Below are 24996 nucleotides of genomic sequence, written 5' to 3' on the forward strand. Positions count from 1 at the left end.
TATTCTGAATGGATATGTCAACAGTGGTCTAAAGAGGAGCAGCAGCGTCCGGAGCAGGGAGCACTGGGAGAGGGGAGAGAAGAGGCGGCTTCAACGTGTCGGTGAGCTTGCAGTCACTTCCCCCTGTCAGTATTTCATCAGTGTTCACAGAACATAGACTGACCTACGGTTGGGTTTTAGCGCATGAGCACAGCTCCTGAGGTGGCGCTGTGAGTGTGAATTTAAAAGCTAAGCTAGTTAACGCAAAGCTGCCTTTAGCTAACTAAAATGCCAGAATGTCTTAGTTTCAGGAGTGTCGAGTCCGCGTTGGCATGACAGGCAAAATGGCTGTAAGCATGTGGGACAAATATGTTTTGGGTGTTTGCTTTGATGAGGGTAGAGGCCCAGTAGAGTCGGAACTCCACAGGCTAAAGCACATAACATTGAGTCAGCTGGCTAACTACATAACGACAGCCACAACGCCCGAGACTAACCTCAGCAAATGCTTGATGTAGTTTCGCAGTAAAATTAGATTAGCTGGCTTTATCTTTGCTTCCTCATCTTTCTCGTTCAGTGTTCGTGCAGGATTATCTGACAGCGTACCAGGCGAATGTACCCGCAGGTTATGCTAATAACCCTTTTGGCCTTCTTGCTTAGAAGTACCTGGAATTGTTTTGCGTTAGCTTCTTTTTCCGGTTTGACAGGGGTGCACTTACACATAGTGAATCTAACATTGTTCAGAACGGATAGATGGTATTTATCTTATGACACTGATGCTATGGGTTAATAATGATCTTTCGACTGTTACCGTTAGGGGTCGCCACAACAGATCATCTGGCTCCACCTCACCATGTTCTCTGCATCTTCTGATACACAAACCTCCTGCATGTCCTCAGTCACCACATCTATAAACGTCGTCTTTGCTGTCCTTTATTCTTCCTCACTCATGGCTCCATTCTCACTATTCTTCTTCTGGGTGTACCCTGTCACCCTCCTCTGCACAAAAGCTTCTCAATATCACCTGTCCGACCTTGTCTCTAAAATGTCCTAAATGCACTAATCCTTCGATATGCTCTTTCCTAATTGTCCATCCTGGTCACTCAGAAGGCAAAGTTGCTGCATCTTCAGCTCTGCCATCTCCAGCTCATCCACCTGTCTTTTTGTTATATTGCCATCTGAAGCAGTTGTGCTCATACATGGATGATCTGGCAATGTGTGTTACCAGGGCATGCTACAATCAATCACCCCTCGTGTGTATATATACATATGACAAAATTATTTGTCCCCTATGAAATTTAGGGGACAAATGATTGGATTGGAGAAATTGTGCACAGTGCAAGTTTTGGATTTTATATCCCCAGTACACAGCTTCATGATGACGTGGAGGCAGAGGAGGGTTTTCTTAAAAAGAAGACCTGAAAGTCACCTACAGTTTGCCAGAAGGGACATCTGAGATGCAACCATAGATTTGATGTTTTAGTGAAAGAAGACCCTCCTCTATACCACTTCACCATGAAGCTGTATAACTGGAGATGCAAAACGCAGAATTTGCACTGTGCACAATTTCTTAAGTCACAGCCACAGAAGCCTAAAACTTCTTCTGGGTTCTCTGGGTGTCTTGGTGGCTTTCCTCACTGTTCTCGTATCTTGGACAGTCACTCAGTTTTTGAGAACTGTCTACGCCACACAGATTTACCATGGAGTGCCATATTGTTGTATTTCATAACTGATGTAAATAATGTTCAAGACAATTATTCAGTGACTTGGAAATGTTCATGTTCCATCTCCTGACTTGTCTGAAGAAAACTGACAAACTGATTATTTACAGGTAGTATACCAAAGGGGCTGATTACTTATGTAACCCATCATCTTGGCTTTTATATTTTAATTAATTATATCAAGTTGTAGAGATTTGCTTTCAGTTTGAGTCTAAGGAAAATAATTTTATAAATTTTTATATTGAGAAGCCTGATTTACTTTTGTATTTGAAATGCCATAACAAATAAAATGCATGAAATACCAAGAGCTGAATACTTTTTCAAACCACTCTATGTATGCCCACGGTCTGTCTTTGTTGCTTCATTTTCTTATTTATTGATTGTCTGTGTGCATGATTATATTTTATGTTGTTAAATTAGTACTTTCACATTGGAGTTTGATGAAATGCAATTTTGATCCTCTAGTTACTGTGACATGGTCTGATTGACAATAAAGTTTAATTTGACTTTGGTATCTCAAGAACCAGTTGACCAATTTCGTTCATATTTAACATAAGGGTGTATTTGAGTGGTTCCCTGGCATCAGTTGATTATGATGACCTTGGGGTCAATTTCAAGGTCACAGCAAGATATTCAAGATATTGTCATTGCCACCCTTGATGTCACGATATCTCAAGAACCAGTTGACCAATTTCATTCATATTCATCATAAGGGTGTAGTTAGTTGATCCCCTGACACCAGTCGAATAGTCAATTTAAAGATATTGTCATTGCCACCATTGTTAGTGCAATATTTCAAGAACCATTTGACCAATTTCATTCATATTTAGCAAGCATGTACTTGGGTGATTCTCCCCACACTTGTATTACTGATTTGTGGGGGCCGGGGACATGAGTCCTGATGACTCTTGTTAGTAATGTTGTTAAAGTGGGGGAAAATTGAATAATTGTGTTGCAGTACAATTTCAAGTTGCAACCCCTAAAATTTCTACTTGTGCTCCTAACATTTTAGTAAGTTGGTACAGTGGGCTGACTTAAAAGGTTCGTCTGGAACCCAGCCCCATTTTGGGAAACCTTGGTCAAGAATATATAAAATTTTCACTTTATGAAATAACTGACAAAAAAGAAAGCACACTTACATTTTATATATATATATATATATATATATATATATATATATATATATATATATATATATATATATATAGTGTGTGTGGTGTGGTGCTGGTCATATAATGAGAATAATCATGAAAAGTTGATTTTATTTCAGTAATTCCATTCAAAAAGTGAAACTTGTATAATGTATACATTCATTCCACACAGACTGATGCATTTCAAGTGTTTATTTCTTTAATTTGATGATTATAACTGACAACTAATGAAAATCCCAAATTCAGTATCTCAGAAAATTAGAATATTGTGAAAAAGTTCAATATTGAAGACACCTGGTGTCACAACGCTAATCAGCTATAACTCAAAATACCTGCCAAAGCCTTTAACTGGTCTCTCAGTCTAGTTCTGTAGGCTACACAATCATGGGAAGACTGCTGCCTTACGTCTTGCCTGGGTTAAAGACAAAAAGGACTGGACTGATGCTGAGTGGTCCAAAGTTATGTTCTCTGATGAAAGTAAATTTGGCATTTCCTTTGGAAGTCAAGGTCCCAGAGTCTGGAGGAAGAGCGCACAGGCACAGAATCCACGTTGCTTGGGGTCCAGTGTAAAGTTTCACAGTCAGTGATGGTTTGGGGTGCCATGTCATCTGCTTGTGTTTGTCCACTGTGTTTTCTGAGGTCCAAGGTCAATGCAGCCATCTACCAGGAAGTTGTAGAGCACTTCATGCTTCCTGCTGCTGACCAACTTGATGGAGATGCAGATTTCATTTTCCAATAGGACTTGGCACCTGCACACAGTACCAAAAGCTACCAGTACCTAGTTTAGGGACCATGGTATCCCTGTTCTTAATTGGCCAGCAAACTCGCCTGACCTTAACCCCATAGAAAAATCTATGGGGTATGTGAAGAGAAAGATGCGACACCAGACTCAACAATGCAGAAGAGCTGAAGGCCACTATCTGAGCAACCTGGGCTCTCATACCACCTGAGCAGTGCCACAGACTGATCTACTCCATGCCACGCCGCATTGCCTGCAGTAATTCAGGCAAAAGGAGCCCCAACTACGTCTTCAGTGCTGTACATGCTCATACTTTTCATGTTCATACTTTTCAGTTGGCCAGCATTTCTAAAAATCTTTGTGTGTGGTGTGTGTGTGTGTGTGTGTGGTGTGTGTGTGTGTGTGTGTGTGTGTGTGTGTGTGTGTGTGTGTGTGTGTGGTGTGTGTGTGTGTGGTGTGTGTGTGTGTGTGTGTGTGTGTGTATTGGTCTTAAGTAATATTCTAATTTTCTGTGTAGGCTCTCAGTTGTCCAGGTGGTTTCCATAGTAGAGAAGCTTGAATCTTCGACTGGACTGGGTTGCTTGACGTGAGGACGTTTCGCTTCAAATCACAGAAGCTTCCTCAGCTAAAATTCTTGCTCTGGTAGTCTGACTTCTGTCTTGACTCTTGTAGAGAAGAATAAACCAGAAGCCAACAAAAGCTGGAGTTTTTAACCTAACCAGATCCCTCCTACCGAGAGGCCGACTGCTATAGGCTAGTGACTAAACAATAGCTCTGATTAGCACCTATTGTGCTCTAGTTAGCACTCTCCTAATGATGGGATGGAAACCTCCCCTGATGGCTCCCTTGTCGACTCTCCTGATGACGTGAATGACTCATTACCATGAACAAAAGACTGAAACTGCTTTGACCTGAGTACCCCACTGCGCCTTGGGGCAACTGTTTGTTGTGATTTGGCGCTATATAAATAAAATTGATTGATTGATAAATGGGACAAAGTGTGTCTGAGACCCGCCCCCCGGTTGAGGCTGGGTTTCAACTGTTTTACAAAGAATGCTTCCTTGGAAGGAAGCATTCTTTGTAAATAGAGCTATTGTTTAGTCACTAGCCTATAGCAGTCGGCCTCTCGGTAGGAGGGGTCTGGTTAGGTTAAAAACTCCAGCTTTTGTTGGCTTCTGGTTTATTCTTCTCTACAAGAGTCAAGACAGAAGTCAGACTACCAGAGCAAGAATTTTAGCTGAGGAAGCTTCTGTGATTTGAAGCGAAACGTCCTCACATCAAGCAACCCAGTCCAGTCGAAGATTCAAGCTTCTCTACTATTCTAATTTTCTGAGATGCTGAATTTGGGATTCTCAGTTGTTAGTTATAATCATCAAATGAAAAGAAATAAACACTTGAAATATATCAGTCTGTGTGTAATGAATGAATATAATATACAAGTTTCACTTTTTGAATGGAATTACTGAAATCAACCTTTTCATGATATTGGGTCATTGACAAATTAGGCTTCAAAAAAGGTATTTTTATAAAGTATTTTCAATATAGATGTAAAACATATTTTTGAGTCCAGAAAAATGTGTTTTAATAAATCTCATTTACTGAATAACATTTTTAACTGTTAACTCATTTTGAAACAGTATTTTGAACTGCATGACAAAAAAATGTCAGGTGGCACATCCAAATATTTATAAAAATCTGTATACATTCCTAATCTTTATTGTAAGATTAAATTTTTTGCAACTATTCCTTGGCGTGTCTACACGAGGTAACAAGTTATTATTTTATCATTGTGTTCTTCTGTTCAATAATTTACGATTTTAGCATTCTGTATGTCAGGTTTTGAGCCAAGTTAACATTCAATTTTGCCTTTAAAGACAGAAAAATAAAAACACAAATACACAAATCCAGATATTTAGTATAATAACTACATGCATCACATTTAAAAACCAAAGTCACTTTAACATATAATTTTTTTTGTTTAATATTGGTTGTACCACCTGACATTTGTTATAATATGAAATATGCTGAACAAAAAATCATTTATAATAGCAACATATGTTCTAGTCATAGGTCTCTATTTAAGTGTTCTTAAATAGAGCTATGTGATGCACAGTTAATTGCATTCTCACATTGTTGGGAGAGTTAGGTTCAACATTGTTCTTGTTGGGAGAGTTAGGTTCAAGTTCTTCTGAGGGTTCAATTGACTTGGGTGTAAAATTCAATATTTCCTCAATGGCTCTTTTTCTGTCCCGGTGCTTTTTTTGATCTTCCCTCCACTGTTGCCTATTTTTTTCTGTTCTTCCTTAGAGAGTTGGCCGATGGGGGGCTTCACAATTTTCCCTTCTCTCTTCCTCCTTTGATAGCTATAAAACACAAGACCTGATAAACTGACAAATTTCCATTTAAGGATGTGGAAGTTGTAATATAATAATAAATGTAAAATGGACTATGTATAGATGCATTACCTCTCTTTTCTTTTTGCAAGATATGCTTCCCTTGCAGCCGGATCATTATTAATATGCGCCCTGTGTCGTGCCGACTTTTCTTTACTTGATAGTGGCATCTAAAATGTACAAATTATAATTTGAAATGTTTTAAAGTGTATAATATCTTTAAATTTAAAACTACAAAATATTTTTATGGTTTCATGGATGATCTTGGAGCTTTGAATAGCATTATATAGTAACATTCCTTACAGACTAGCTGGTTGCACCACCTGACTATTGCAGCTAATCTCAAATAAACAGGCTTCTGTTTGGATGCTAGCATTAGCTTCTACCAACAGCATGACGTTCAAATGGACCAATTTTTTAAAAAAATTAAGAGTTTTATGATAAAATATAATTTCATGAGTTTTACATTGGTTGTACCACCTGACATAAAAAGTGTACCAGCATACGTATGAGTTGAAAGTAGTTATTTTTATTACTATTTGACAGAGATCTGCAAAAATTTTAGCTTGTCCATACAGTCACTTAGGGTCCTCTGGCTGATGGAATATCCTCTTTACAGCTGTTGTCTCTTCACTTCAAAATAAAAGTCATAGGTTTATGGTTGCGCCACCCTGATATTTAGGAAATGTAAATTGTTGGATAAAAATTTGAAAGATTTTTTTTACAGCTTTGAAAACAAATGATATTAGAAATAAAAACATAATCAAAAAGATTTTAAACACAAAACAATGCCATAGTGTTTTATTTTGACTTTATCATTGTCAAAATAACATTTTTATTAGTTTTCTTAGTCTGCTCTCTTGTTCGGACAGTTGCAACACCTGACATCTTGGAGGTCTGAGAGGCCAAAACATAGAAGAATATTACTATTTGAACTTAATGAAAAATGAATTAAAATAAATTGGTTTTATAGATTAAAGTGATAGATGTCATAAATAGATTTATTTATTCATTTTTTAAATAATGGACTTGGACACAAAGATATGCATGTCATGTCATTGACCCTATTCTACAATCCCAATTCCAATGAAGTTGGGATGTTGTGTAAAATGTAAATAAAATCGGAACAAAATGATTTGCAAAGCCTCTTCAACCTATATTCAATTGAATACATCATAAATACAAGATATTTAATGTTCAAACTGATAAACTTTATTGTTTTTGTGCAGATATTTGCTAATGTTGAAATGGATGCCTGCTATGTTTCAGAAAAAGCTGGGACAGTGGTATGTTACCCCTGACTGTTGAACAACTGAAGTCCTAAATCAAGCAAGAATGGGAAAGAATTCCACCTACAAAGCTTCAACAATTAGTGTCCTCAGTTCCCAAACACTTATTGAGTGTTGTTAGAATTCAATTTCAATTTATTTTCACTTATATAGCACCAAATCACAACAGAGTTACCTCAAGGCGCTTCACACAAGTAAGGTCTAACCTTACTAACCCCCAGAGCAGCAGTGGTAAGGAAAAACTCCCTCTGAGGAACAAACCTCAAGCAGACCAGACTCAAAGGGGTGACCCCCTGCTTGGCCCATGCTACAGACACAAATTACAGAACATTTCACAAAACTAATATACAGGAAATGCTATTGGTGCACAGGACAGGAGGGTCTCCAGCACAAATGCTCAATGTCTTTTTCTCATTGGTCTTCACCAACAAGGTTTTGGAGAACTTGCCCTAGCCGAAGCAGATGTTTCACGGCATTGAAGATGAATCTTTCAAGAATGTTGACATGTCACCAGAGATTATACTGAAAAAGTTACTGAAGTTGAAACCAGACAAAGCTCCAGGTGTGGACAGTTTGTACCCTGTGGTCCTGAAGGAGGTGGCTGAGGTAATTTCGGAACCAGTTAGTATGATTTTTCAAGAAAGGTTTGGTGGACAGTTCAGTTATGTATGATTGGAGAAATGCCCACATCACTCCCCTTTCAAAAAAGGTGCTAGATCCCAGCCTGGTAATTACATACCTGTCAGTCTCACTGCTGTCCTGAGCAAGGTATTTGAGTCCATCATTAAGGATGCCATTAGCTCACTTGAAGAAGCATAAGCTTATCAGGGACTCCCAACATGGGTTTTGACAGGGCCTGTCATGTCTTCCTAATTTACTGGTATTCTTGGAGAAAATCGCCAAAGCTGTAGACTCAGGTTCCCCAGTGGACATCCTTTACTTAGATTTTAGTAAGGCTTTTGAGACTGTTGAGCAAGTTGAGAGCGCATGGCATTGGTGAAATGGTTACAAATTGGAATGGAGCCTTCCTGACTGGTAGAAAGCAGAGGGTTGTGGTGTACGGTTAGTCCTCAGACTGGGCTGATGTATCCAGTGGTGTCCCACAAGGCTCGGTGCTAGGGCCGACCCTCTTCATCATTTACAACAATGATATTGATGAGGGAGTAACCAGTGACCTACTAAAGTTTGCTGACATAAAAATTTTCAGAAATGTTGCCACTGTAGAACAGGCCTTCACCCTGCAGGAGGACCTACACAAGCTCTATGACTGGAGCCTTAAATGGCAGATGCTCTTCAACAGTGGGAAATGTAAATGTATTCACATGGGTCATGGCAACCCCAGATATGATTATTTTATGTGCAATGACTTGATAGAGTGTGCAGAAGAGGAGAAAGATTTGGGAGTCCTCATAGATGAGAGTCTCAGTCCCAGCAAACGTGGCAGCCATTGTGAAGACTGCAAACAGTGTACTCAGTATAATACGGAGGATCTACGAAGACAAAAGCAAGGGGAACATGCGCAGACTTTATAAGTCACTGGTCAGGCTGCATTTGGAGTATTGTGTGCGGGCATGGATACCTTACTTTCAGAAGGACATAGATAACATACAGAAAGTGCAGCGCAGAGTCACAAAGATAAGTAACCTCCAGGAAAAGGACTATACCAGACTGAAAGAGACAGTCCTGATATCATTAGAAATGAGGAGACATAGAGCAGACCTTATTTAAGTGTTCAAGATTGTGAATGGGCTGGAAGACATAGATCTAGATGTCTTGTTTGAATTTAGGAGAGCGTGCCAAGGTACTAGGGGTCACTGTCACAAAATGTTCAAGGAAAGGTCTAAGCTCCTTCTTAGAAAGTACTTTTTCACACAATGCATTGTAGAAGAGTGGAACAGTTTACCAGACAGAGCCACGTGTGCCACATCAGTAAATGACTTCAAGAGTCAGATTGATCCGTTATTCAGGAAGAGGAGGGGGCTTCGCATAAGTCAGCGCAGACTTCCTGCCCCCGTATTGACTGCCGTGCAAGACGACAACTTTGTCTACGAGGTGTAGTGTCGACGGTGGATTCAAGGTAAATTCATATACCACACCCATCTCTGGATGGAGCTGCACCTTAAACAGATTCAGGCACCAGAAAGACAAGAAATACAGTATAATTTGCTAGCATTAAACAACAAGAAAAACAGGAAATACTTAGGTAATCACCAGCCACTAGCCCTAAGCTTCACTAAAAGACCCAGTATTTAGGTAAAGTTGAGGCCACGGCACGCTCCATTTCCTAATAAAATGAATTAAGAGTAAAAAGCATAGAACTATACTATGTCAGTATGCTAGCCATGCGCAGGGAGATTATTCCACAGAACAGGGGCACAATAAGAGAAAGCTTTATGACCCACAGACGTCTTATTTACCCCACAGACACAAAGTAGCCCTGCACCCTGAGAACGCAAATCCCGGGCCGGTACATAAGGTTTAATTAGGTCAGCTAGGTAGGGAGGTGCCAGTCCGTAAACAATTTTATAGACTAGCAGCAGAACCTTAAAATCTAATCTCACTGGGACAGGAAGCCAGTGAAGGGATGCCAAAATGGGTGTAATGTGGTCAAACTTTCTCCTTCATGTCAAAAGTCTGGCTGCAGCATTTTGAACCAATTGAAGAGCCCTAATGCTGGACTGCGGTAAACCAGAAAATAGAACATTGTAGTAGTCCATTCTAGAGGAGATAAATGCATGGATCAAGGTCTCAGTGTCAGCCATAGACAGGATGGGACGAATCTTCGCTATATTTCGCAGATGGAACAAAGCAGTCCTCGTAATATTTCTGATGTGGAGGTCAAAGGACAATGTAGGATCAAAAATTACCCCAAGGTTCCTCACTTTGTCAGTGTGATGTATGACACACGAGCCTAGGCTCAGCGTTAACTGGTCAAATTGATGCCAATGTCTCACTGGACCAAGAAGCATCATTTCAGTCTTATCAGAGTTTAAAAGTAGGAAGTTTCTAGACATCCAACTTCTCACTGATGCAAGGCAGTCTTCTAAGGATTTTATATGGATGAAATTACCAGCAGTTATCGGCATGTATAACTGAGTATCATCAGCATAGTAGTGAAAGCTAATCCCAAAACACCGCAATATGTGCCCAAGGGGTGCTATATAAAGGGAGAAAAGCAGTGGTCCTAAGATGGACTCCTGTGGAACCCCAAATTTCATGCCACTAAGGGTAGAGGTAGTGCTACTGTACAAAACACAGAAGGAAAGGTGATGTAACACAGTGGTAAACATACCCCTGTCCCAGCTTTTTTGAAACGTGTTGCAGGCATCCATTTCAAAATGAGTCAATATTTGCACAAAAACAATAAAGTCTATCATTTTGAACATTAAATATCTTGTCTTTATGGTGTATTCAATTGAATATAGGTTGAAGAGGATTTGCAAATCATTGTATTCTGTTTTTATTTACACTTTACACAACATCCCAACTTCATTGGAATTGGAGTTGTGTATTTAATGCACCTTTATTGATGTACAGAGACAGAATTGCTACTGTCCATATACTTATTACCTGATTACAACAAATATAAATCCACTTGCTTTTGCTTTGTTTTCAGAATTACCTGACTGAGATGGGGGATGATCGACCTTTTGTTTGCACTGCCCTGGATGCGGGCAGGTATGGTTTCTGTATTTCTGCCTTGCAGTCTCACTTTGAGTCTGTCAACAGTACATCAATCCCTGGAATTATTACAAGAGGAAACAAAAGTGCGTATTTGAGTCTTTAATTGGCTGAAATGTTGCCTATTCAGTTAGTTTTTATGTTCTGTTACCTTTCTATTCAGTTTGATAGCTTTATCTATTTTTTGTTCAGTTAGCGTTAGGTTTAATTTTGTGTTCTGTTAATTTTATATTCAGATAAGTTTGAATCCAATTTGCTTTCCTTTTCAGCTTAGCTTTTCAACCGGCCATCATTTGCGCCCATGCGTAGTAGCAGGTGCTGGGGTATTGGCTTCAGTGCGTGTGTGAACAAAATAACTTGAAGGGATTTCATTTTAATCTATCTTGGTGAGATGATTGAGGGTAATCGAAGAATAAATTGATTTGGTTGAAAAACAAGATTGCAGGCCAAGGTCACAATTTCAGCTCAATACTTGTTTTCAGAGGATTTGTGGCTTTTGCCATGAATTGGGTAATTGGCCCTATGCTGAAGCCTAAAACTGCTATAGTGTTTATTTTGTAACAGTGTTGTTGGAACTACTTTTTCTTGTTTATTGTTCCTCAGTGCTGGCCCATTGTTGAGTCAAACATTCCTGGGAAAAAATGGTGTATTTTCTAGGCATGCCTTCAAATGTGTGTGTGTGTGTGTGTGTGTGTGTGTGGGGGGGGGGGGGTTGGACAAAAAAGCGACATTTGTCCTTGGGACAATTTTTCATAAACATACAACAAAGAATCTATATCAAGCAAACAGTAATTATTTTTATATAAGTACACATTTACACTTTAAACATTCATTCCATTAATATAAACTACTGTGTTACCCATGGGGATCCATGGGCTCCAGATTGTAATAAATTGTGCGAAGTTTCTATAATGAGTTGGAATGGTGTGAGAGTCCAGAATGTTTTTAGAACCTTAGACCTCAACAGTTTTTTGAAGAACTCAACCCTTTTATTTCCTGTTAATTACGTAATTTTTTTAATGTTAATTTACTGTCTTTAATGTATTTAGAAATTGTTTAGGTTCTTATCATATACACACTATTACGATTTTATTTTTACTTCTGTTTTGTCATTTGTTTTTTTAAATGGCCCACAAATAAGCATTTTAACTTTCTTGTGTATTTACAATGATATTATGTACTTATGTTGAACTTACTAAATAAAATCACGCACGCACTCGTGCTTTTAATATATAGATGATTTACCGCCCCCTGCTAGATTGGCATGTGAGTCCAGAATGTAAACATCAATGTCCATTGTTCAGTGCTTTTAGCGAATATATGTAGCTCCTCTAAAAATAGTAATCCTATCAACATTTGGTTTTGGCGCCATTCATCCTTGACCCAAAATACGTAAGCATACCAAATGGCAAGTGTCAGCTCACCACAATTTATAGATGATCAAAATTGCACACACACGTGCATGCGCGCACACACAGCTTTTTGTCTTTTCTGCAGTCTGCTGTAAGCAGGTGCTTTTAATTTGACAAACAGTGATGGTGGCAGAAAACATTAAAAGCAATACACATTTCACTCATGGTAACAACATGACACTTAATAGTGGAGCAGATATGTGAAAAGATGTTATAAAGACATTTTTGTTGAGATAACGGCTCAAAATGTATTAGTATGAAAATTTTTTTAAGTATGCTAAAGCATGCAATACAAATTCAACAATACAAAAGCCAGATTGATACTTGCATGGAAGTTTATTTTAATTATTTTTATTCTCTTTCAATTTATGGGCAACCAAGCAGAATCTTTTTCAGACTATTTTTCCTAGTCTCTTCTGCCTATGAAGTTGCACAAAATGGCTTCCATTGGTATTTAAAAAAGGCAAAGTGCTACAGCAGCTCATCCATTAGAATAATAATAAAAAAATCATCTAGTGACACCCCACCCTGCCGCACCAAAGCACCTCTATGCTCTAAATGCTATTACCAAGGTACTATTTACCAAGCAAAGGATTAAAAAATTAAAATACATTCACGTTGTTTGTTACCTGAGATATTAAAGCTTTCAAACTGAAGTGGTTTATTGTTATTTATGAATCAGATCATCCCCATATGACAATAAGATTCTGAACCACATGATACTGTGTGAGTGCGAGAATTTCATCCAGCAACTAGCTGTCTTCAGCTATACACAATACCCCTAATGACAATGTCAAAAACTAAGAAATCATGTACATAAGTTTTCCATTGATCATCTAGTGGTTAAAGCATTGGGCTTGAGACCAGGGATTCTCTGTTCAAATCCCAGCCTGACCGAAATTCACTAAGGGCCCTTGCGCAAGGTCCTTAATCCCCTAGTTGCTCCCGTGTGTAGTGGGTGCCTTGCATGGCAGCACCCTCACATCAGGGTGAATGTGAGGCATTGATATGTAAAGCAGTGTAAATGCAGTCCATTTATCATTCTTGAGATGTTTGTACAGCTTAATTTGAGTCCACCTGGCATAAAATCAGTTGATTGGACATGATTTGGAAAGACACACACCTGTCTCCATATCAGGTCCCACAGTTGACAGTGTATGTCAGAGCATAAACCAAACATGAAGTCAAAGGAATTGTCTGTAGACCTCTGAGACAGGATTATCTTGAGGCAAAAATCTGGGGAAGGGTACAGAAATATTTTTGCTCTTTTAAAGGTCCCAGTGAGCACAGTGGCCTCCATCATCCATAAATGGAAGAAGTTTGGACCCACCGAAACTCTCTCTAGAGCTGACCACCCATCTAAACTGAGTGATCAGGAGAGAAGGGACTTAGTCAGGGAGGTGACCAAGAACCCGATGGTCCCTCTATCAGATCTGACCTTTATCTGGTCTGATGAGACAAAGACTGAACTCTTTGCTGTGAATGCCAGGCGTCATGTTTGGAGGAAATCAGACACCATCCCTGTGGTGAAGCATGGTGGTGGCAGCATCATGGTGTGGGGATGTTTTTTAGCAGCAGGAACTGGGAGACTAGTCAGGATTGAGGGAAAGATGAATGCAGAAATGTACAGACATCCTGGGTTGAAAACCTGCTCCAGAGCACTCTTGAACTCAGACTGGGGTGATGGTTCATCTTTCAGCAGGACAATGACCCTAAGCACACAGTCAGGATATGAAAGGGGTGGCTTCAGGACAACTCTGTGAATGTCCTTCAGTGGCCCAGCCAGAGCCCAGACCTGAATCTGAATGAACATCTCTGAGAGATCTGAAAATGACGCTCCCCATCCAACTTGGAGCTTGAGAGGTGCAGCAAAGAGGAATGGGCAAAACTGCCCAAAGATAGGTGCACCAAGCTTGTGGCATCTTATTCAAGAAGACTTTAAGCTGTAACTGCTACCAAAGGTGCATCAACAAAGTACTGAACAAAGGGTGTGAATATTTACATACATGTGATTTTCTTAGTTTTTTATTTTTAATACATTTTTTTAAATTTTGAGGGGAAAAAAATAAATTTACTCCATTTTGAAATAAGGGTGTGTCATAAAATGTAGATAAAGTGAAGCTCTGTGAGTACTTTCTGGATTGAGTTGAATATTAGTATGTGTTCAATTCATACCTCCAGATATTACTACATGCACTACGCCGGCACCATTACTTCTTTACAGAATGTCCTTCCACTGTGCAGCGCAAGCATGGACCCCCCCCCCCCCCCAAAAAAAAATCTCACGTGGGCAGTGGTATCAACAGTCCGTCTTTTGTTCCTTCACATGAATAAAACATTTATCGGTCTATTTAAACCCACGTTTTACTGATTGCAGAGTCAGATCTGGACTTAGCAGCATGTTTACATTCCCTGTGAATGGATTACCACCACACTAACCTGGAAGATCTGTAGTAAATAATGGAGGCACATTGATATTAACAAAGGACTTGCACTTAAGACATAGTACCTGTATTTCTGAGCTTTTTTGCAAGGACACGGTGTGGTAACATTTTTGTTTTAGTTTAGTTATCATATTAATATCTTTAGTAAAATTATTTACCATTATTGAGTTTTATTGATACTGCTATAAGAAGTTAGAATTCTCAGGTCAGTATACAGCCTATAAAGATACACCTGTAGTATCTTTGATAGTCATAACTTTAACACAAAACAGGTTAGCTGATAAACATGGTGGCATAAGATAAAGACACAGAGCCATATCTTATAATGTCACTAAATCACAATTACCTGATATGAGACTACAGTATGTCAGATATGTAAGGTGAGGACTTGGCTTTGAATCCCCATTCCTGTTTTTGGTCAGGTGAGTTGGTGCAGTGGTTAGCCTTCTTGCCTACAGCAGCTTCCGTTGGCCTCATAAGTTTATGTGAATGTGCACCGTTATTTTACAAAAACCAGAGCGATGCAAACATCACTTTTTAATTTAGTGGGATTCAATTAAACCATAAAGCACTGCAGAATAGTGCAGTCACAAAGCAAAATGACAATTAAGAAAATGAAATTATACCAGATCAAAAGTTTACATCCGCTTTGTTGTTATTATTAATTGGATGACACCTTGGAGCTGATGCGTGCCTTGCAGTTGAAGCTAAAGGTTTCGGAGGCCGGTGAATATTCTTAATTCATAATTGGGATTTGGTTGTTCAAGTGGAACTGTTGTTTTTCACTGCTCAGCTACAATACTCCAGGCTTATCTAGTCTCAAGGACAAATTGCCCACTGTTTACCTCTAGAGGAATTTATTCAGGCCTTGGTGAGAGTATTCGGCTCCATTCTTATCTCAACCCACAAAGACAATAAACTGACTTACACATGGACTGAAGCATGCTCCAGCTTTTCCCTTTACCTCCCTTCTTGCCCCCCCCCCCCCCCCCCCCCCCCCCGCGGCAGGCCCCCGTTCTTCCCAAGCTGGCAGGCGGCGTGACTCCAGTTGCAGCAGCTACCACACACTCACATTGCCTCAATTTGGAAAACGGACTGTTTTAAATTTAGTGCATATAAACAATGTCAAATGTGTATATGTGTTGTCTTAATTCTGATGTGTGCCGTTATTACGGTAAACAAGTAATAATTGTGGATTAATTGCTGTTTGTCTGTGGAATGTGAGTGTGGCAATCTCGTTATTGTAATGACGATAATAAAGCTGTCCATCCATCCATTACACAGTGTTGCCTCTTTAGCATCAATGACACCTTGCAGTCTTTTGTGAGAGTTGTGGATGAGCACCTTTATCTTCCTACATGGTGGAACTGACTTTTCTTGAGCAAAAGCCTCCAGGTCTTGTAAAGTTTTGCATTGTCTTACATGAACTGGATGTTTGAGGTCTCCCCAAAGTGGCTCAATGAAATGGAGGTTAGAAGATCACTTCAGAACCTTCTTTTTTTTTTCTGCTGTAGCCTCTGTAGCAGTCACTCCACTTTCTGCTGAAGTACTTTTAGGGGATTTTGTTATGATCCTGTCCAATTTTGCTGGTAGTTGAGGCTGAAATGTTTGCTGCTCTGCCTGTCTGGCTTGGTAGCAATAGAGCCAGTAAATTTCCACTTATCTATCAGACTTTGAACACTACTGACCAGCATTTTCACATCTTTGCTATCAATATATGCTTTCCCTGATTTGACTGCACTCTCTTGCAGATCTTTTGACATGTTTTTGCTTCCCTCATGGCTCAGTAGCCAGCAAAATAAGCACAGTCTTGGGTGAAATGTACAGAAGTCTCACAAGAGCTACGAAACTCATTGACTATTTATACACAGTCATTAATTATAAAAAAAATAACGCAGGTGTGGAATCCTACCTTTTTAATGGTATATTAAACCTGTGTTTTGTTTCTTCCAGAGATTTACGAATGAAGACCACCTGTCAGTCCACAAACACAAGCATGAAATGACACTAAAATTCGGTCCTGCACGAACCGACTCTGTTATCATTGCAGGTGAATGGCATTTTCTTTTATTCCCTTGAATGAAACTGTTGATCAGTTTGTAGAGGTGTAATAGAGTTATCAGTGCTCTGTTGATGTGTGTGGATATCTTCTGTGATGTCCACAAGGAGGGAGATAGTACTTTCTGACAACTCTCTAAGCTAAACTTTGATTTTTGACAGATCAGACCCCCACACCCACACGTTTCCTGAAGAACTGTGAGGAAGTTGGGCTGTTCAATGAGCTGGCCAACTCCTTTGAGCAGGAGTTCTGCAAAGCACATGAGGATGACCAGAGGACAAAAACCCTGGTGAGAATTCTGTTAAATTTGAACATTATAAATAGAGCGTTGCCCATTGGGATCCACAGGCTCGAGATTGGGTAGTGTTAATAAAATAGATAGCTGACATTTTTCAAGGGTGGTAATAAACTGTACAAAGTTTCTATAATGAGTTGAACTGGTGTGTGATTCCAGAATGTTTTTAGAACCTTAGACAGCACCTTGGTCAGCATGGTGGCTTAGTGGTTACCACTGTTGCCTCACAGTAAGAAGGTCATAGGTTCCATTCCCATCTGTGGCCTTTCTGTGTGGAGCTTGCATGTTCCCCCCGTGTTTGCATGGGTTTCCTCTGGGTGCTCCAGTTTCTTCCCATATTTAAAGAGATGCAGGTTAGGTGAATTGGAAACTTTATAACTGCCTAGGTCTCCCTTGCAAAAGAGATCTCGATCTCAATGGGACTAACCTGGTTAAGTTAAGGTTAAATTAAATTAGGCGTTAGACCTCAACAGTTATTAGAAGAGGAGCTCAACCCTTTTATTTACTGTTAATTATGTAATTTTTAATATTAATTTACTGTCTTAATGTATTTGTAAATTGTTTAAGTTGTTGTGATCATGTTTCTGTGTAGGCTCTCAGTTGTCCAGGTGGTTTCCATAGTAGAGAAGCTTGAATCTTCGACTGGACTGAGTTGCTTGACGTGAGGACGTTTCGCTTCAAATCACAGAAGCTTCCTCAGCTAAAATTCTTGCTCTGGTAGTCTGACTTCTGTAGAGAAGAATAAACCAGAAGCCAACAAAAGCTGGAGTTTTTTAACCTAACCAGACCCCTCCTACCGAGAGGCTGAGTGCTATAGGCTAGTGACTAAACAATAGCTCTAATTAGCACCTATTGTGCTCTAGTTAGCACTCTCATAATGATGGGATGGAAGCCTCCCCTCAACACTACATAGGTGAGACTAAGCAACCTTTAAACAAGAGGCTATACTAGCACCACGGAGAGGTCGCCAGTGGACCTCAGTCTGCAGTTCATCTCCATCTGAAAGACACTAACCACACGTTTGAGGACAAGGAAGTTAAAATCTTAGCCAGAGAGAAGAAATGGTTTGAGAGAGGTGTCAAGGAAGCATTCTTTGTAAAACAGTTGAAACCCAGCCTTAACCGGGGGGCGGGTCTCAGACACGCTTTGTCCCCTGTTTACAATGGGGTACTCAGGTAAAAGCAGTTTCAGTCTTTTGTTCATGGTAATGAGTCATTCACGTCATCAGGAGAGTCGTCAAGGGAGCCATCAGGGGGCTTCCATCCCATCATTATGAGAGTGCTAACTAGAGCACAATAGGTGCTAATTAGAGCTATTGTTTAGTCACTAGCCTATAGCAGTCGGCCTCATCGGTAGGAGGGGTCTGGTTAGGTAAAAAACTCCAGCTTTTGTTGGCTTCTGGTTGTATTCTTCTCTACAAGAGTCAAGACAGAAGTCAGACTACCAGAGCCGAATTTTAGCTGAGGAAGCTTCTGTGATTGGAAGCGAAACGTCCTCACGTCAAGCAACCCAGGTCCAGTCGAAGATTCAAGCTTCTCTACTTTGTTGTGATCATATACATACTAATTACCTCCGCCAAGGAGGTTATGTTTTCGGTCGGGTTTGTTTGTTTACTTGTCTGTCTGTCAGCAGGATAACTCAAAGTTTTGAACGGATTTTGATGAAATTTTGTGGAGTGGTTGGAAATGACAAGAGGAACAAGTGATTAAATTTTAGTGGTGATCACGATCCGGATCCCGATGCTAATGCGTTAGCATGTCTGTGGCATTTTCAATGTAAAGTTAGCATTAAGCAGTTGCACCGCTGTCATCACGTTCTGGGTGCATTTTGTTTTCAAATTGTAAATTGCTAATTTCTTAAATTTATTTTTGTTTATATATTAATAATCTAATGATTATTATATACAATTTTAGAGAAAGAGACAAAAAGAAATAGATCACTGTGCCAAGTGGGAATCTCTTTAGGGTCAGTGACCCTATGGCCTTGTTTAGAGAAGTGTTCATAAAATGTTAAAAAATTCATATATTTGCAGTTTATTTGAATAATAAATGGAATTTTGTCTCATTTGTTTTTGTCTGTAAGCACTGCAATATCAATATCAGTGCTCAGATGACAGTAGCTTCTGGGAAAGGTGCAAGTTACAATAAACTGTGATGCCAAGCGCTAAGGATACATGCTATCCAGTCACAGCAGATGAAAACTTTTTTTACTACTGAGTAAACATCATTGTTAGACTTTTTTAGGTTCACTGATTCCACGGCGTGTAGATGTTATGGCGTCAGTGACCCATGGCTTGGCAGAGGTTTGCACTCTGAGTGCTTCTAGTTGTTATTATTATTCAAGTATTATTTTTTTTTTTTTTATTATTTTTTACTTTGGACTTTGTCATTTGATTGTTAAATGGACCACAGTGGAAATAAGTGTTTTCATTTTCTTGTGTGTCATCCATGTATTTTTACGTATTTACAATTATATTATGTACTTAACATTGAACTTACTAATAAAATCACATACTCGTGCTTTTAATTTATAGATGCCTTACCAGCCCCTGCTGGATTGGCGTGTGAGTCCAGAATGCAAATATCAGTGTCCATTGTTCGTGTTGTCAGCTAATATATGTAGCTTCTTTAAAGATATTAGTCCTATCAACATTCGGTTTTGGCACAGTTCATCCTTGACCCAACGCCAAATGTCAGCTCTCCCCAGTTTGTGCATGATTAAAATTGCATGCATACATGTGCAGCTGTTTCTTTTTCTGCATTCTGCTGTCTGCAGGTGCTTTTAATGTGACAAACAAAGGCAGTGGTGAAAGACATTTAAAACACGCCACATTTCAATCATGGTGCCAACGTAACATTTAACTCACGGTGACAGTAATATAACACTTATCTAAACCGACTAAACTAATTTGAACTACAAAAAAAATCAATAACACTAACAACACAGTTAAAACTAACATGAACCACATAACATTTAAAACCCCAAACTCCCATGGTGCATTGCAGCACAACATCCATTTTGTATTGGTTAACTAAAAATAGCTCATTTTTACAACATTTGTTCTATCACGTTCTGTTGTTGCAGTGTTCATCGTTGACCTTAAATACAATAAACATAACCAACGGCAAATTTAGCTCTCCTCGGTTTTTGTGTGATCAAAGCCATACATACACACAATGCACACACCCACACAGAGGCCACTTGGCTATTATAATATAGATAACAACAGTTGGCTTTGTGTTTTTGTTGTGTATGCAACTCTGACCATTGATAGAAAGCTCTAGATACTGTAGATAGCAAATTATAATCACCATGAGTGATTTTGATGTCGTAAATGACTTGTCCCTTGTTTTTACTTTTTTTTTTTTTTTTTTTGCACTTTAGGCTGCACCTTTGCAGACACCATCTGAGGTAAAAGATGAAGACGATGGGACCTTTACAGGTTGATTCTTCACCTCCAGAAAGTCCGACCTCATCATCCACCATGTCAGACAACAGCAAAGAGTCTAGGGTAAGACAAAATCACCCATGCAGATATTTTGTAATTTACAGTGCTTCCGTATGAGCGTAAAAAATAGGAAACGAAATGTGACCTTTTGACCGCTTAAATTAGGTCAAAGGTTAGCTGTCTTTGAACCTGTCAAAGGTCTGTGTCTCAAGAATGTTCCCTGGAAAATTGAAGACCCTGGCAGTAATAGGACTGGACTTGTGCTGAGCACAGACAGACGGACGGACGCAAGGCCTTCGCAATACCCGATGGCCATACATTTGGCCCCGGGTAATAAGACGGCCCTTGGAACTTTAACGCTATTTGAACTGCATGAATTTGAAGTTAGCAACTTTGGTCCATTTCTTTCTTTTCTTTAGCTAATTATTTTAACAAAGGCTATTTTTATTCATAGATACTGTTCATATTGCAGTTGAATTTAACATAAGCATTTTATTTTTAAAATATTATGTAAAACATTGTACAACTTGTTTTCAATCAGGACCACAGGAAAAGTTCCTTGTTTTCATTGCTGAAGGTGTTTGTTTGTTTGTTTATTTTTATGGAAAGTAAAGGGATGTTGAAAGTGAAGGGGAGACAGTGGGATTTTTGTCGCGTAGTGTAGTCCAAGGGAATGTAGAAAAACTGAAAGATCAGTTCTGAAAATACTGTCACCTGAACTAAAAACAAAGGGATTTATTCCCACTTTGAATGAATTAGGTGCATTTTGGTATATTTTCAATCAAACCCAAAAATTTGGGAGGGGTGGGGGCATTCCCCCAGACCCCTTCTAGCCTGCTTCTTTGCAGTAGCTCGAAGCACTTACAGCTACACCATTTCAAAGATATTTTTCCCCTGACTAATAAAACAATTCTAATTGACACTCATGGTGAGGGTGTACTTCCATATCCTAGGTCAGCTTGCAAGTGTGCACTTAAATCTTTGAATCCTTTATTGTGGTTTAATAGGGACTTGAACTGAAAATGAAAGCCTTTCCTGTTTGTGAAGCCAAAACAAATTTCCTACTGGGAAAAAATAAATGTTATTGTTTTTCAACAGGAAATTATCACAAAGCTTGTGGCCAACTCTGCTCCCACACCAACCATCATTCGTCCAGGCTCTCTGCCTCTTCACCTGAGCAGCGATCCACTACATCCAACGCTGCCATCTCCAACATCTGTCATCACACAAGCACCGCCCTCCAACAGACAGCTGGGGTAAACTGCAATATGTTGGTTACTTTCAAGGACTCTGTGAAAACATCCAATAAATGTATCAACATTTTCACTATTTCAGCGCTAAATTTCCCATACTTGATTTAAAAAAAAAATAATAATAATAATCCTGCCAAGGAAGGAGACCTGTTCCTCAGAATGTTATGATCACATAATTAGAAGCAAAGCAAAACATCACATTTGTGTTAATGTCCTACGGTATCCAATGCCCATCACTGCTGAAATCATCAATTTCTTTGTTTGTTGATGGTTGTAATTATATCATATTGCATTGCAAAGTGTTACCACGTACCAAACGGGGCAAATCCTAATTCAGCACATTATTATTGTTTTTGTCACACTGATCATGTTTGCCCCAGCATTGCACAGAGAAGCCCTCCTTAATTATTGGCATTTCACAGGCTTAGCTTTCAAATGGTCTTCACATTTTTCTTTATGATCAAGGTGGTGCTCAAAATGGCTTGTTCTGGAAAAGCCATGTTAAATTCTAAATGGCAGGTAAGTGCCATGTAGGTGTAGCTGCTTGCTCTGCATTGTGTTGCATATGTTGACTTCTCCCACTCACTCCCCTTGGGATGTGAACTCATGATCTAAAGCATGGGAGGCGGACACTCTGACACCTGGGCTCTGGCCTGACTGAGGCCTGTTGACTACCATATGCACAGCGACTCCTGCTGGCTTCCATCACTCCCTGCCCCCGAACCTCACTGCCTTCCAGGTCTTGGCACAAATTGTAGCGGTTTTAATCTGTGTTGTTTGTGATTTTTGACTCCTACTGGCTTCCCTCTGGAAGTGAACTCACAATTTCTGGCATAGGAGGTGGGCTCTCTGCTCTGTCAGCTAAAACCCAGGCTCTGGCCTGAGTGGCCAGAATATCCTTTGACTGTTGGGGGACTGAGACCCATTGACTACTGTTGCACAGCAACTCCTGCTGTCCTCTGTCACATAGGCCCTGAAACCTGTTGGTACTGGTGCTTATGTCAGATTCATAATGTCAAGTGAATGAGAGTCTGCAACTCCTCCAAGACAGGACGCCATATGATGCAGCAAGACCAGTACCTATTTACAGCTTGGGTGGAGTGAGACTATGCAGATTAAGTGTCTTGTCCAATGACACAGATACCATGAACAACATGAGCAGAATTAAAAACCCAGGTCTACATACTGGAGGCCATCTCCTTATCCACTCAGCAACCTGCTCGACTGCATGGCAAGGGATGTGATCCAAATCAGTCAGTGAAAAGGTTGACCTTGAAGTTCTTCCAGTCATGACCTTGCTGCAGAACTTTCCATTGTGGTTCAAACCAGTACAGTTGTGTGACTTTGCTGTCTTATAAACAATGTTGACTTCAGCTTTTTTGTGGGGAGGTAGCGTGGACAAAGGGTGTGAGGAATGTTCACATTAAAATGTCTGTTCAGTGCAGTCTTTTACAACAGCTTAATATTTGTCAACAGCTCTCCAACAGGCTCTTACTCAGTAGTTAGGCCCCTCCCAAATGGACAGACCGTTCCTCTCCTTCCCAGCCCTGTGCAGATGCCCTCTGTTATATCTGTAAGTTGTTGTCTTTGAAGAATATTAAATCAAGAATTTTTGGTGTGTTTTTTTTTGTTTGTTTTTTTCATTTTACTTTAACTCGTCCATTTTGCTTTTTATCTATTTCTGTGTGAAGCTTGCAAGGCCACTAAACATGGTGCCTAACATCCCCGGGATTCCAGGACCCCCAGTTGGTGGGGCCAGCAGTGGGTCGTCCTCCCCATCTGGGTATAGTTTACATTCTGAGGCAAAGATGGTGAGATGATCACTCTAACTGACATGCAGTGTTTACATCCACCAGCCTGGTTACATTTTTGTGCATGTGTTTGGTCAGAGTCTCGCCAGCAGTCGTCAGACACTACAGACCCATTTACACAAATGTTTTGATTTTACATTGAATAAAGATCATTAAATGTTGGGGAAGGTCATGTGAAAGGGACTGACCCAAAGATATTTTTGGTGTGTGCGTGTGTGTGTTGAGTTCTCAAAAGAACTAGGTTTTTTCTTCTTTTTGCTTATTCTCCATTGGCTGAAGGCCCGAAGGCAGATTGTCATGATGATTTCCATGTGTCTGTCCCCCCTCCTTTCCAAATAGGCTAATAAGTGTTCTTAAATCAACTCCTCTCACACTTTTAGTAGGAATTTCATGTAACGTTATAAGTTGATAATACACTTACTGTAATATTGTACAAGATGACACAAGATGAGATGTATGGCCTTGCCTTACAATATAAAGCGCCTTGGGGCAACTGTTTGTTGTGATTTGGCGCTATATAAAAAAAAAATTGATTGATTGATTGACACATTTTGGCAGAGTTATGGCCCTTGATTAACAAACAAACACAGCTTTTTTGAGTTGGTGCCTGCATTTTGAAATCTTCTTTCACATTTTTAGGAAGAATTTTGGGAAACTTGGTACAATTCTTTAACTTATCAGAATGTAAGTAGCATTTGCTAGCGTGGGATATTGTGCTCTTAGAGCACTTATTTTTTGTCTTACCAATGCAAATTGTAAAGGAACATTGATGTTAACATTTTATCCTTTGTATCAGATGTACTAAAGCCTGCTTAATATCGTATTTTTTTTTCTTTCCCCCTTTAAATTAAAAATGACCTACTTGGAGCTTTGCCTGTGTGTCTCTGCAGAGGTTAAAGGCAGCTCTAAGTCATCAGAGTCCAGCAGCACAAGATGGGTCTGGTGGGGGACAGGTTCGATTCCTACTGTCCCCCAGCGACAGGAACAAAGCCAGCAGCCCACTCAAAACTCTGATGCACCATCACCTGCCCAACCACAGGTAACAAAACTAGAAAAAAAACATTTAGACTGGCACTTCAGAGTGCATTTATCTGCCAATATATTAATAATGGTTCCAGTAATGAAGGCTGCCAACTGAATGAACAGGATGGCTGGAATTACTCCATTTATATGACCATTTTGAAATGCGACATGTTAATGGTGCTATCTGACTGTCCATGCGTTGGTTTTGGAAATAATCAAAAGTTCAGTACCAATTCTATTTGAGAACCTGCCATTGTCATGACCTTGACCTAATTTTAAGGTCAAGGCAACCCTTTTGTTG

At 39.6% G+C, this 24996-nt stretch overlaps 1 pseudogene; it reads left to right on the plus strand.

The window, feature by feature from the left end:
• LOC117507790 lies at positions 1 to 24850 on the plus strand (annotated as a pseudogene).
• The last annotated feature ends 146 nt before the right edge of the window (positions 24851 to 24996 follow it).

Source organism: Thalassophryne amazonica, chromosome 3 (assembly GCF_902500255.1).
Source record: "Thalassophryne amazonica chromosome 3, fThaAma1.1, whole genome shotgun sequence".
Classification (NCBI taxonomy): Eukaryota; Metazoa; Chordata; class Actinopteri; order Batrachoidiformes; family Batrachoididae; genus Thalassophryne; species Thalassophryne amazonica.